Source organism: Argopecten irradians, unplaced genomic scaffold (genome assembly GCF_041381155.1).
Source record: "Argopecten irradians isolate NY unplaced genomic scaffold, Ai_NY scaffold_0200, whole genome shotgun sequence".
NCBI lineage: Eukaryota > Metazoa > Mollusca > Bivalvia > Pectinida > Pectinidae > Argopecten > Argopecten irradians.
In genome coordinates this window covers 36,509-50,173 of record NW_027187667.1, presented here as the reverse complement: position 1 = coordinate 50,173, position 13,665 = coordinate 36,509, and the positions used below count along the sequence as shown (strand labels likewise).

Sequence of the window (13,665 nt, the reverse complement as noted above, 5' to 3'; positions counted from 1 at the left end):
ACAACGAGAAAAATCCTTTTCTACATTTTAATTATCTGTAGTATATGTGTATATATATTATATATACATGGATTTATCTTCAACAATATAGATAGAGCACATGTACATTGAACAAAAATTTTAAATGTAATGAACATTGATAACTTAACATGTACCTATAGCCATATCATATAGGTTACTTAATGCATCTCTACAACCATTTCATGTATATATTGGTTTTCACATCATAAACATAGTGTCATGACCAGTAGCTAGTCCACTCTAGTATATTGTTTAATATACACATCTTTCTCAATTCATTCATTATTTGTCCTTTTTCTCTTTCCACACCTTTTCTTACTAAACTCTGGTAAACGACTACAGTCGGGGCAAAACCACTTTCCTTTGGGAAGCTTTGACTTGGTAAGTTTAAGACAAGACAGATGAAACCACTGATATGGACAGTTTTGGTTGTCGCATGCCACCATCATGTCAGTTTCTCCTTGCTGACAGAAGCAGTATGTGTCTCTGTTTGGTTCACTCGTAGATGACTGTTTATTTCCAAGGTCATTTGTTGATGACAACAGTGGCGGTGTGTTTAAACGAGAAAAGAACCTTCCCACCAACTCTGGCATAATAGCCATAGCATGGAAGTTTTCATCTTTTCAGCTTTTTCTTTCATTTCCTCCCACAATTCGGTATCTGGTTCGATTCGTTCAATATGGACTTCCTTCTCTGTCCAAACAACAAAGTCTGCATATTCTTTCCCACAAAGATGTATCTGGGCTTGTACTTGATAGAAATAGGGATGCTTTTTCTTTAATGTCTTGCCTTCACCTGTGTCTTCAAGACATGATGATGTACCACTATAAGCATCTAGATTTGAAGATCGTACACAATATGGGCATTTGATTTCCACCACGCCTTCTCCACAGCAGTCACATGACACAGCTCCATCAGGTGATGCTCCAAATAGGGGAAAGTCTGGATTAAGTGTAAGCCCTACTGCCTCAACTACAAAGTTGTCATGAAGAGTCTGAAGGGCCTCGGTGTAGGTCTCCCTAGCAACCTTTTCGTGAGTGCATCCCCATGCTGTTGCAGCTGATGTAAACTTTGTTGATTCAGGATTGCAAACGGCTCTAATCAAACTTTCTGATGGTGCTGCAGGACTACTGTGACATGCTGTATGCATTCGTGATGCTGTTATCCGTCCAGATCTAAACCGGTTCCAAAGTTTACACTCTGTCTGCTGTCTGGTAGCTTTTTCAACACTTTCAGCCTCCTCCTTTGAAATTGACACATTAATGTCCTTACAATGTTTAAGAATCTCACTGAATGATGCTTCAAGCATGTCAGGATGAAAAAGTTCTGACAACACCTTTGGAAATCTTTCGTCTAATGCTTTTGGTACAAATGGTGCCTGAAACTCGTGCTTCACACTAAGTATTGCAGATTGTGCCCCTGTTTCACTTAGCTTCTGTAAGAAAGTTCTAATTCTATCCTCTGATGGTGGTTCAATTGTTTTTTTGTGGTAAAGTCCCTCTTTTCTGTAATGGAGTGTCTGTAAATTGGGAATCAAGATTCCTCTTCTTTAGCTTTGCAGAAGTAAAATCAATGTCTTTGATTTTGGCACATTTTACCCCTTTCACAGATGCTGGAAGCCAGTATGCCTTATCCTCTGTCACAGTCTTTGATTGTCTCACATTTGATGTTGCCTCAATGGAAAAAAGCATGGCAGCAATGTGTGTGCATGCCTCTCCCAATCCAGCCATACAGTTGCAGTGTGCAGCAAGAACTTTTCCGTCAGATTTGATAATAGCCCATGGCGTTAGTGGTGTGTCGCTGAGACGTTGTGAATGCATCACCTACAAAAGAAAATTTAGAAAAAAAAAATGAAAAAAATAAAGACAGGAAAATATCAAAATTGTTCATTTATGACAGTTACCATATTCCTCCCAATAAGAATCCCTGTCCCTTTAAGAACCCTTCATCCTTTTTGAGACCTCAATTTACTTATAAGTAGTAATTACCTTGATTTAACTGAAACTATGAAAACCGTACATGCATCGAATTCTGTATTCAATTTCTTTTGCAAATTGATTAATTTCTTAAGCTTACTCTAGATCTGTGCAATAATTTTGTGAAATGTTAGCTCAAATTTGGTCCTATTTAAACCCTTGTTGCTTATGGGGTAGATTGTATTAAGGTATGTAATTTATATTCATACTTCAACACCATAAAAATTATTTCTGTATTTTTTTTTTGTATAAATACATCAGTTATAATAACTGACCATCCCATTAAAAAATTCACATGAAATTTTTGCATCAACGTTAAAAATTATGTAATCTTAAGACTTAAGATTTTATAACCTATACTGCAGTATAATTTACCTGGTATAGGTTTTCCTCAGTACTGACAGTAGCTTATCTACGTACTTAAATGCTAAGTATTCCAGTATCATACTATCAATAATTTAAAAAACGGGAATTTTCATGAAATGGGGAGCCTATTGATATGATAACAACAATAATCAGTAGTATGCATCGCATCACGAGCTCACAAAAAAAAATCATAAAAACATAAAAAATATGTGGGTCAGTTGACTGGACTTACCCGTGCAGTGTGTAGGCAGAGGCCATCAATAACACAAACTTTCACGTCTCGCACCCATCCGTTAACAAACTGATTATATGCTGTTAATCCTTTGTATGATTTCATCTCTTCATGTGTATATGCACTCGTTGTGTATATTAAAAAGTTTGAAATGTCCGGTATGCTACGCGCGCCCACTTCTCTACACTGACAGACCATCTTTCTTTTGTAAGACTGTAGGGATCTTGATTTCCTATCAAAGTCAATTTATCGTCATATCTCCGCCTAGAAATAGTATCTAACTTTTCACGATACGTAAGTTCGCCTTTGGATAGCTTCTTATCCATGATGGATCATGCTTTCGGATGTTATAATGTTTATAAAATATCCCCGTAGGCTGACAAATCTTCGATAGGTGTAAAGTAAACAATGGCGAAGCTTCACCTCCAATATGGCCGCCGGTCACGAAGTGGGTCACAGGAAGTCACGTGACTGAGTTGTGTTTATTAAACTGAGTTATACTGAATACAACTATACATTTTACTGTAAAAATTGTACAAGTGTTTTCACAACAGAACCTGCGCTAATTCAGTACCCCCGTAAGACCATGTAATGACCTGTATGATATTTCAATGATTTAAATTCAGTTTTTGTGGCATTCACCTAAGCCTATATAGTTCCATTGTGGTGTATATGTCATAAGACCACTATCAATTATTTTTAATGATTGTAAAAAAATCAATGTTAAAAAACTACAAAACATTACTATAAATCAATCAAGTTACAAGATACTTGAATCTAGTAACAGTTTTAGTAAAAAACAAGATGGAGAAATAACGCTGTACAAAGAGCATTTTGCACGCGATTAGATAGAAAAATAATGTAAGGCAACTATATTTTTTCTATTTCTGTTATGTGTTTATATCTTGAATTTCATTATTTAATAAAATTCTCTTTGAGGAAACCTTACGCTTTAAAAAAACTAATATAGTACAAATAGTAATTGTCGCATGGACACATTTCTAGGGATTAACACATTTCAGACAGAGTTATCGATTTCAAAGTTATCTTTCAGAGAAAATAACAGAAATAGTTACATAAAACGAAGCGTAATTATCAATAAATGATGTATCTTTGATATCATCACTGAGAAATGAGGTAAACTTTAACAACACAAATGTTTTAGGTATTTTTTCAATTAGGGTATCAATTTGGGTACAGTATCAATTTGGGTACAACGTCCTTCTCCGGGGGGGCGTGCCTTGATTCACTTCGGTCTCCGGCGGCAGACATGGACGCTCTCTCCAATTCGGAGATCGCTTATAAAATATAATCCACCGGGCTTCCGTCCTCGACAATAGCGAGGCGCCAACATGGGACGTGACCCGCGAACCACCTGAGGTAGCGTTGACGTCACTAAATTTTGTGGGCGTCGTATGTTAGACGTTACCAGTTGAGTAAGTGAACAACACTTATAAATCCCAAAAGTATAATGTACAAAGGTGACAACACGCTCAGGCCCTATCTCTCGCACACCTTCCATACAACTCCACTCTCTCACAGACTCACGCCAGACCCGCACTAAACTCTAATCACCGTCTTTATAATACCAGTATTCTGGGCAAATATGGGCATCCTCATTCGATGACTGGGCGCACAGTTAGGCAAAGCCCTACTCGCCTATAATACATATTGGGCAGTTACATATAGTCGTTTGCCCATTTCATATTATGGAGCATGCCGTGTCCCAAATAAATCATCGATGCCATGCCCACTACATCATTGGGCATTTAGACCAGTATAAAAGCTACTTACGCTTTAGTATTTCTATACAAACTACATCTAACGGGTGGATAATATTAATTAAACCATCTTCGTCTTTAACACCACTTTTCCTAAGAGTCGCTGTTCTTCTTTTCTTAAGTGAGAAAAATTCCTCCCATGTGTTCTTTACCCACGACACATTCCTAGCAGTGTTTCTGGCCTCCTCGGGAAGCAGATTATGCTAATTCTTAAGGTGTCCTGTGAACTGATTTGTCCTCGTAAACACATTCTTACTATTGGCAATGGGGCACATCTTAAAAGTAATATCATCCCGGTGCACTACATTTACGTGCCTCATCAAATTCCTGTGATTGGCGTATTGTTAACCACATTCTTTACAGGCGAGCATGGTCGTTAGTTCAATTATAATAGTTGATTACTTGAAAACTATTTAGAAGTGAGGTAATCCCGTAAGTATTTTTGAGTTTGATATGTCGTCCGCCTCTGGATGATTTGGTGTGACTGGGCCGATTGTCCCTTGAACAAGGAGTTATTCTGATGACCAGTAAGCCGGCCGGGCACAGGTAAATCTGTCTATCACAGCGGGAGGCTGAAGAGTGTAGTCTGCACACATTTAGCTTAAAATTAAGGTCATCTAATTCATTTACACAATGAGTTAGGGAAACTCGTATTCGAGAAACCCTCTCCTTAGGTTCCACTTGCTCCTGGTACTCAAACATGAATCTGACTTCGGACTCGTTATACGCTCGGGATAGCCTTTATATAGCGGTCGTAAGCTACACCCGGAGAGAGACGATACACTATACGTAACACAAGACCGGTCTTATGAATACGTGAGTACATGACACAAATTCTGTTATCAGACCATACAAACTATCTCTATTTACGGACCTAGGCTCACTCAAATTAAGCTACATGTGCAACGATCGTAAATAGGGTGGTCAACTTTTAATGCTAGTTGACGGTACTGTTTACCATAAGGTAGTCGTAATTCGGCCGTCAAATATATTTAAGACATAGATAATCAGTGTTGATTTATTTTTATAGAAAATGTTGTAATAAATTCAAACTAAGTAGAGGAAAACTTCTAATGCACAAGATAAGGAAACGCCTCATTCAGTGGAACTCCTTTGAATTGATTAGACATATCTAGTATGTAGTCCTTCAATATTTGACTCGGCTAGATAGACAGTCTCTATAATATTTGACTGATGTCACCAACATAAGTCCCAGTCGCTTAAATTAGATCATTGCTGTAATATTAGACCGAGGCCATCAGAATTTGACCCAGTCGCTTAAAATTAGACTCGTCACTGAAAATTAGACCACCACTATAAAAATTAGACTTGGGGGTCATCAAAATTAGACCGGTCACTAAAAATTAGACCACAGCTGGAATATTATACTGTGGTCACCAACATTAGACTGGTCACTGAAAATTGGACCACCGCTGGAATATTAGACTGTGGTCACCAACATTAGACTGGTCACTGAAAATTAGACCAATCACTGAAAATTAGACCCGTCACTGAAAATTAGACCGCTGCTATAATGTTAGACTGGGGTCATGGAAATTAGTACTGTGGTGGTTAGTTTTAGACCAGTTTGCTCAGAATTTGACTTTTTTTTATTATTAGGTTATTTTCTATCAATATTAGGCCTGTTTTGAAAATTAGGTCAATTTTTTAAAAAAAATAGGCCTTTAAGGTCTTCCAGTGCAATGGGATTTAGATAAAATCCTGAAATATTGTTGAAACAATTAATATTAAAATAAGTGTAAAACTACAATGTAGATGATTTGGATATTTAAAATCAAAAGTGGTATACCAAAACAACATGGTTTCAGAATGTGGAAATTCGAGTTACCGGTAATGTTGTAGATAAGTGTTAAATGGTGAAATCATAATAAGGAGGAAAACTCTATCTGGGATATATACAAAAATTCTGTGATTGTGTTTTATTAAATCAATAGAGGATTAAATTCCCTTCATATTCATTGTGTGGGATTTTTTTTTCTTTATTTGGATTCAAAAATAATGGAATATTCCGACAGGTTTGTGTGTTAACATTATTATGGTATTATGCCTGGAGATATGTACTCACCCATATTGTGTAACTCCCATATGCTACCTTTTACTGTCTTATAAGTGACTCTTATATTGGAGCCACATATAAGACAGTAAAAGGTAACATATAGGACAGTTACAGGTAATGGTCCAATAATCCGGGAGTTAAAGTACAGAAATTAAACAACAATAGATGACATCACAACTATGTTTTAAGTACACATAACAATGTCCACTGATCTTTGATTAACATAAGTTCTCCTGATGTACACAACACATGATAGAAATATCACCATAGTATATATACATGTCTACAGGTAAAACTACAACTTCTCGAATCTTGGCTGCACAATAAAGGTATTTCTCCTCAAGCGATGTAATCTCTGGAGTCTGTGAGGAAGGCTCTGGGTTCTGTCCCCTGGCCGAGACACACCAAAGTCTATAAAAGTGGTAGTTTCTGCTCCTGCTTAGCGCTCAGCATACAGGGAGTGGGACGACTGGTTCGTCCGTTGTCGGTATAATGTGACTGGGTGGAGTGTGTTGCTTGGTGTATTCGGCGGCATGCTTCAGTGATATAGCACTATAAAAAGGGCAACAGTTCCACTATACAAGAAGACACAACATAAATATACCGCAGTCTCCCAAAACACGCACCTCGCACAACATACACGCAACACACCGCATACATGGGAGGCCGTCCTTACATGACCATAGCTGTTAATAGGACGTTAATTAATCAAAGAAACAAACAAACTCTAGATCAGTTAGAAGAGTCTGTCTGGTGTCAGCTGGAAGCTCAACGCCATGTTGTGGTACAAAAAACCCTAGCTTCTTCATTGATGTCGACACCAACATCATCCCTTGACAGACCAAATGACCTCAACTTTGCCTCAATATCACTAAAATGACCCGAGTTTTGCAACTCGCTCATTGTTGTGTGTATTGTCTGCACATTTTCAAACATGTCAAGCATCCAAAGCTGCTCTGGTGTACGCTGCGACTCTGTCCTAACTCGATGGTTGTTCCATGCCTCTCTGAAGTTGGTCAGACGTTGATTTACTTTGGGGACTAACACCAATTGCATGGCACAATTAAATGTCGGTCTTGCTTCCTGGATCAAAAATTCCTCTATCCTCCATATCATATAAAGGTTGTCCCCAACCTCAGTCTGGACATTCCTCTACAATCTCTCTATTATCTGGTTGTTGACATATCGACCTGTGATATGACTGTTCCTAGCATTGTCCCGCACCAAATTCATAAATAGGGCTATCTGAATATTTTCTCCTCCTTGGTCAGAACGAACTCTTGATGGCATCCATATTTCATCACTGCAGTGACAAAAAGGTCCAACACAGTGGAGGATTTGTTGTTGGTGCTACACTTCAAGTAGGTTACTAGTCTGGAATATTCATCTATGCATCCGTGTGTAACCATACTCCACTTGGAAGAATATGAACAATAATATAATGATAAAAAAAGGAAAGTAACTGATTCAGGTGAGATGTTCAAAACAACTTATTGTTAAAACAATAATATATAATATATATAATGAATACAGTAAACTGCTGTCACACAAAATGAATCCAAACAAAAACTAAGATCTTAAAAATTCATTAAAATTTCAACAACTTCATACCATTAATGGTGAATTATAAAATAAGAAACACAGAAAAGATAGATATCACACAATAACATATACCCTGTATATATCGTATTAGCGCCCCTCCCGTATTTTTGGGAAGAGTTTAAGTTACTTTATAAACGCCCAAATCCTAAAGATTTTACAATGTTTTACAATATGTGATGCCTCGAGCTCTAACACAACATTGTATCCCATATTGCATGAACTTGCAAGTCTTTTACATGTGAAATAATAAATAACATCATAATAATGCATGTCTCGGAGGATAAAATGAAACCAATATGCATCAACGAATTAATGTACCACAAGCATAGAAAATAAGAGATTAAAAATATGGCCGATTTTTAGCTCACCTGGCCCGAAGGGCCGGTGAGCTTATGTCATGGCGCGGCGTCTGTCGTCCGTCGTCCGTCCGTCCGTCAACATTTCCTTTAAATCGCTACTAGTCATAGAGTTCTGCATGGATTGTAACCAAATTTGGCCGCAAACATCCTTGGGGGAGGGGGAACAGAACTTGTATAAATTTTGGCTCTGACCCCCCGGGGTAGGAGGGGCGTGGCCCAATAGGGGTAATAGAGGTAAATCCTTTAAATCGCTACTTGTCCTAGAGTTCTGCATGGAATGTAACCAAATTTGGCCACAATTATCCTTGGGGGAGGGGGAAACAGAACTTGTATAAATTTTGGCTCTGACCCCCCGGGGGCAGGAGGGGCGGGGCCCAATATGGGAAATAAAGGTAAATTCTTTAAATCGCTACTTGTCCTAGAGTTCTACATGGATTGTAACCAAAATTAGCCACAAACATCCTTGGGAGAAGGGGAACATAACTTGTATAAATTTTGGCGCTGACCCCCCAGGGGCAGGAGGGGCGGGGCCCAATAGGGGAAATAGAGGTAAATCCTTTATATCGCTACTTGTCATGGAGTTCTACATGAATTGTATCCAAATTTGGCCACAAACATCCTTTATTGAAGCAGACCAGAACTTGTATACATTTTGGCTCTGACCCCCTGGGGGCAGGAGGGGCGGGGCCCAATAGGGGAAATAGAGGTAAATCCTTTAAATCGCTACTAGTCATAGAGTTGTACATGGATTGTAACCAAATTTGGCCAGAAATATCCTTGGGAGAATAAGAACTGAGTTTGTATAAATTTTGGCTCTGGCCCCCCGGGGGCAGGAGGGGCGGGGCCCAATAGGGGAAATAGAGGTAAATTCTTTAAATCGCTACTTGTCCTAGAGTTCAGCATGGATTGTAACCAAAATTAGCCACAAAAATCCTTGGGGGAGGGGAAAGAGAACTTGTATAAATTTTGGCTCTGGTCCCTCGGGGGCAGGAGGGGCGGGGCCCAATAGGGGAAATAGAGGTAAATCCTTTAATTGCTACTAGTCATAGAGTTTCTGCATGGAATGTAACCAAATTTGGCCACAAAATCATCCTTGGGGGAAGGGGAACAGAACTTGTATAAATTGTGGCTGTGGTCCCCCGGGGGCAGGACGGGTGGGGCCCAATAGGGGAAATAGAGGTAAATCCTATAATTCGCTACTTGTCCTAGAGTTTTGCTTGGATTGTGACCACATTTGGCCATAAACATCCTTTGGGGAAGGAGAACAGAACTTTGGCTCAGACCCCCTGGGGGCAGGAGGGGTGGGGCCCAATAGGGGACTTAGATGTTAATATTAAAATTCCTTCAGAAAAGAAACAATGAACCTGTATTCAGAACATTACTTGGCATTACAAACCAGGTGAGCGATACAGGCCCTCTGGGCCTCTTGTTTTTCATCCTTAACTTACATTTTGGTTCATTAATAAGCACCCCCTTTGTTACAATTATTTAAGCGGACTGTACGCTAATTTCGGCAGATATGCTACAAGAATACACTGGTCTGGTATCCCCATCAAAATTTTGACATTTACAATTCATTTCAATGCAATTCATCACAAGGTGAAGGAGAAGTCAAGCCAGCAAGTTTTCTTGGAGATCGTCGAGGAATAGACCGATCAGGGGCTAGTCTTTCATGTTGTTGGATATCAATAGAAGAGTCCAAGAAAGAAGCAGAAGAGGAGCATGACAATGACGCAAAGGAATGGGTTTGTTGATGTTGGAAGTCCAAGGTTGATTGTTAGAACACCATGGATGGTCTGGACCTGGAAGATCATAAGATTCTGAAAAAGTGTAAGAAGTTGATACAGGACCAGGTAGGTCAGTGTATCTCCTAGGGATGGGGACTGAAGTCTTAATTTACAGGACATTTTCTTCCTGGAGGCATTAACAAGTTGATACTGTTATTATTACTTACTAATGCATTTATACTTTGACTTTGTACCTAAAGGTGAATATGTTAACCAGCAATATAATCAACTATATCGATATAATAGTATATTTGAAACAAAAGAAATGTATTCTGTTATAAAACATACTTGTAAGTGTTTTGCATAGCATACAAAGTGGACAAACGATGTTGAACAAGTTCTAAAGTATTTAACAAAATGACAATACCGAGTACAAGTACAGTAAACAATTTTGTCGTAAATAGGCAGTCAGACTGGCACTTGTGAGTAAACGACCTTTCCATCATTATAACACCAGGAATACTTGATTTGTTCACTTTCACCAGTTATCAACATTAAAACTGGTCGAAATATTTGGATTGAAAGCTTCACTGAGGCATAGTCTGCATGTCGGAAACCAAGAGTAAACACTGTTGTCGTAAATACACTGTCGATGAATAAATTATCTTTCTACAAGAATAACACCAGAAACACTTCATTAATACACTAAATCATTTCACAACTACACTAGTTGAAATATTTGCCGAAGGCCTCACTGAGGCAAAGATTTGTTTAATTAAGATGCACAGCATGCACTTTGCTGGGGAATCCCGACCGGGGAATCCCCTTTGTTGATCACGTGACTTTTCGCGGGAAAAGAGTAAGGTGTTTACTCGGACTCTGCCTTGCCAAGCGTACAGACGATGTTAAATCAACTTGATGGGGGTTTATTTCATGTCTGTTAGCTGATTCATCAATCACTGCCAGTTTTACATTTCAGAATTAAGGTACGTTTTCAATTTTCACCATAGAATTAGCCTAAACTACCGGTTACACGAAGCAGGTCGTAAATTTTAAAATACCACAGAACCAAAATTTCTAGCTTTGGTCAATAACTAAATCACATCATTACTGAAAACATGGTTTAAATAACTAATGTATACCAAGTATTTCATGAATTTTGGACATAATTTGGATGAGTTTGAACGATCTTATTTTTTTGAATTCACTGTTTTCAGAAGAAAATACTGAGGGTCTATTTGTTCTTTTTTATCAAAAAGTCTGTGTTTTATGAGGATTGGTAACAAAAATGTTATGTTTTGTACATCTTAAACTATTATTGAATTAAAAAAATGTAACTTGTAATATGAATATCTGTAAGTTATCTTCGTGTTGGCAACAGAAAATTAGGCCTATTCAAAAATCGTAACTGACATGGAAGAGTAACAACCGGAGCTACCGAGGGGAGATAAATCACAACTATGTGTAATGCCCGATGTCGTTCAGGTTGGGAAGAATAAGAGCTCGAGATTACCCTGGTAATTCTCGGTATAATTCTGTTAAACAAAGCTGCTAACAATTGATCATTGATTGCTGTAACAAAAATACATTGAATATTTTGAAATACAAAGCATTTTATTGGTCTATATTTGCATGTAATTGTCTGGATTTTTATGATATATGTGTATTAAAAATTATAATTCAAATATGAATATGTGAAAATTTATTTTCAAATTGGATAGTCTTATATTGATGAAAAGTTTTAGAAAATATAAGATATATATTTATATAATTACCTTCCATTTAAACTTAAATATGAAATTTTAATTTATTTGTTTACATTTTGGAATTTTAAATACAGTATAATTATTATTTATGGTTCTAAAGATCTAGTATTTTTCTTAATGAAATTTCCTATTGTGGCTTCCATGCAATTAGCTTGTGATGATATCATTCATATAATTTTTTCCAGGAATAACAGAATGGCGAGGAAAGAAGAAAACAACCACAAGTACGTTTGACTGATTTTTGGAGATTAATTTGCACCAGTCCGACACTTTCATCTTTATCATTGGTAATTAAATATACTCATAAATATGGTAATGCATTGTGAATAAATGTTTGTGTGCAAAAGCAACTAATCAATTACAGTGTAATTCATAAATCTAAATGAATTAATATACCCAGGTAAATTGAAATGGTGATCACAATAGTTCTAATTGAAAAACCACAACCCTATTACATCATTCTAATATGTTAAAGATGCTCCACCGCCGACAGAGTATAAATGATATTCATCATTTGAATTAACACACACACAAAATAAAATGATTTGTTTCGCCATTGATGCATGCGCAATCAGTACTTCATTTCATATAGAATATAGTGACATGGAATTTTTTCGGGATGCAATTAATTATTTTTCATATTTTTAACTTGAAGTAAAATAAGAAGCTCAAACTTTTCAATGGTGATAAATGTGTAAAGTAAGTAACTTTTGTTACTGAAGAAAAATACTAAATCGTCTACTCCTGTTTTTGATAATGAAAAAATACCATTTGTCAGCGGTGGGGCATCTTTAACCCTTCCTGGTTTTGATTTTTAAACAAATTCATAATAAATGAATTATTATAATTGGTTGCTATCTTTCATTCATTTTTTTTTACTTTAACCAGGTTCTATACATGTGCAGATTGGAGTTAAAAATGGAGAAGACACTTCCCCATGCAGACATATACAGTACAAAAGATGAGATTATCATTAGGTGTGGTGTACATAATCCGCGATACCCATATATAGATTGGAACCTCCAGAGCCGTATCACTTGGTCAAAATCAGTAATACCAGTACAGATCGGAATAGATTGGAACAGTTCGGACACCTTCAAGCTATATTAAACGTGTACAGGTTAAAGATCAATATTTTAGTTTAGTAACTTTGTGATTACGAACTTAACAAAAGTCGTTAAATATCACAAAATATGCTGTTTTTCTTTTAATTTCTTTACTATTTCATTTATGCCAAAGAAATGAGCTTGGGAAGGTAATGTTATTTTTGATAATGAATATTTTAACACATATGTATTCATACAAATAATTGGGATGTCTAATATGGTATTTCTACTTGTCATGTGTAGTTTTGATCAGATACATCCTGTTTCATAATACCGTTATATAAGTTATTTAAGATAATGATGTAATAGATGATTTTATTTATTTCTGATTATTATGTGTACCATTCCATATTTACTTTATTTAAGAATGTATTTTAAAAAAAGAAATTAGTTTATATGAAATACAATACATTGAAATTTAATTGTCAAGTTTGTTATTTTTTCAGAAGTAAGAGCTATTCCAGTAAAAGATCTTTCACAAACCTCTGGACTCCAGTTTTGCTTAGAGATTCAAACAATAGTTGTTACAGCAATTTAATTTAATTTTGATTTAAGAAACGAATCCAGAAGTTACTAAAGATACTTTTGATGGAATATTAGCTCTTGATGTTTAGACACTTCAAATCCCCTTAGAGGGACTACTTCAAATGCA

General features: G+C 36.8%; 1 long non-coding RNA gene and 1 pseudogene across 1 annotated transcript; one reads left to right on the top strand and one right to left on the bottom strand.

Moving 5' to 3' along the window:
• Nucleotides 1-19: 19 nt before the first annotated feature.
• Nucleotides 20-3,056, bottom strand: LOC138312078 (uncharacterized; annotated as a pseudogene).
• A 7,955-nt stretch (nucleotides 3,057-11,011) lies between these two features.
• On the top strand, nucleotides 11,012-13,435 carry LOC138312079 (uncharacterized). Its single transcript, XR_011206846.1, has 3 exons — nucleotides 11,012-11,127; nucleotides 12,093-12,194; nucleotides 12,796-13,435. It is a non-coding gene; the product is annotated as an uncharacterized lncRNA (long non-coding RNA).
• The last annotated feature ends 230 nt before the right edge of the window (nucleotides 13,436-13,665 follow it).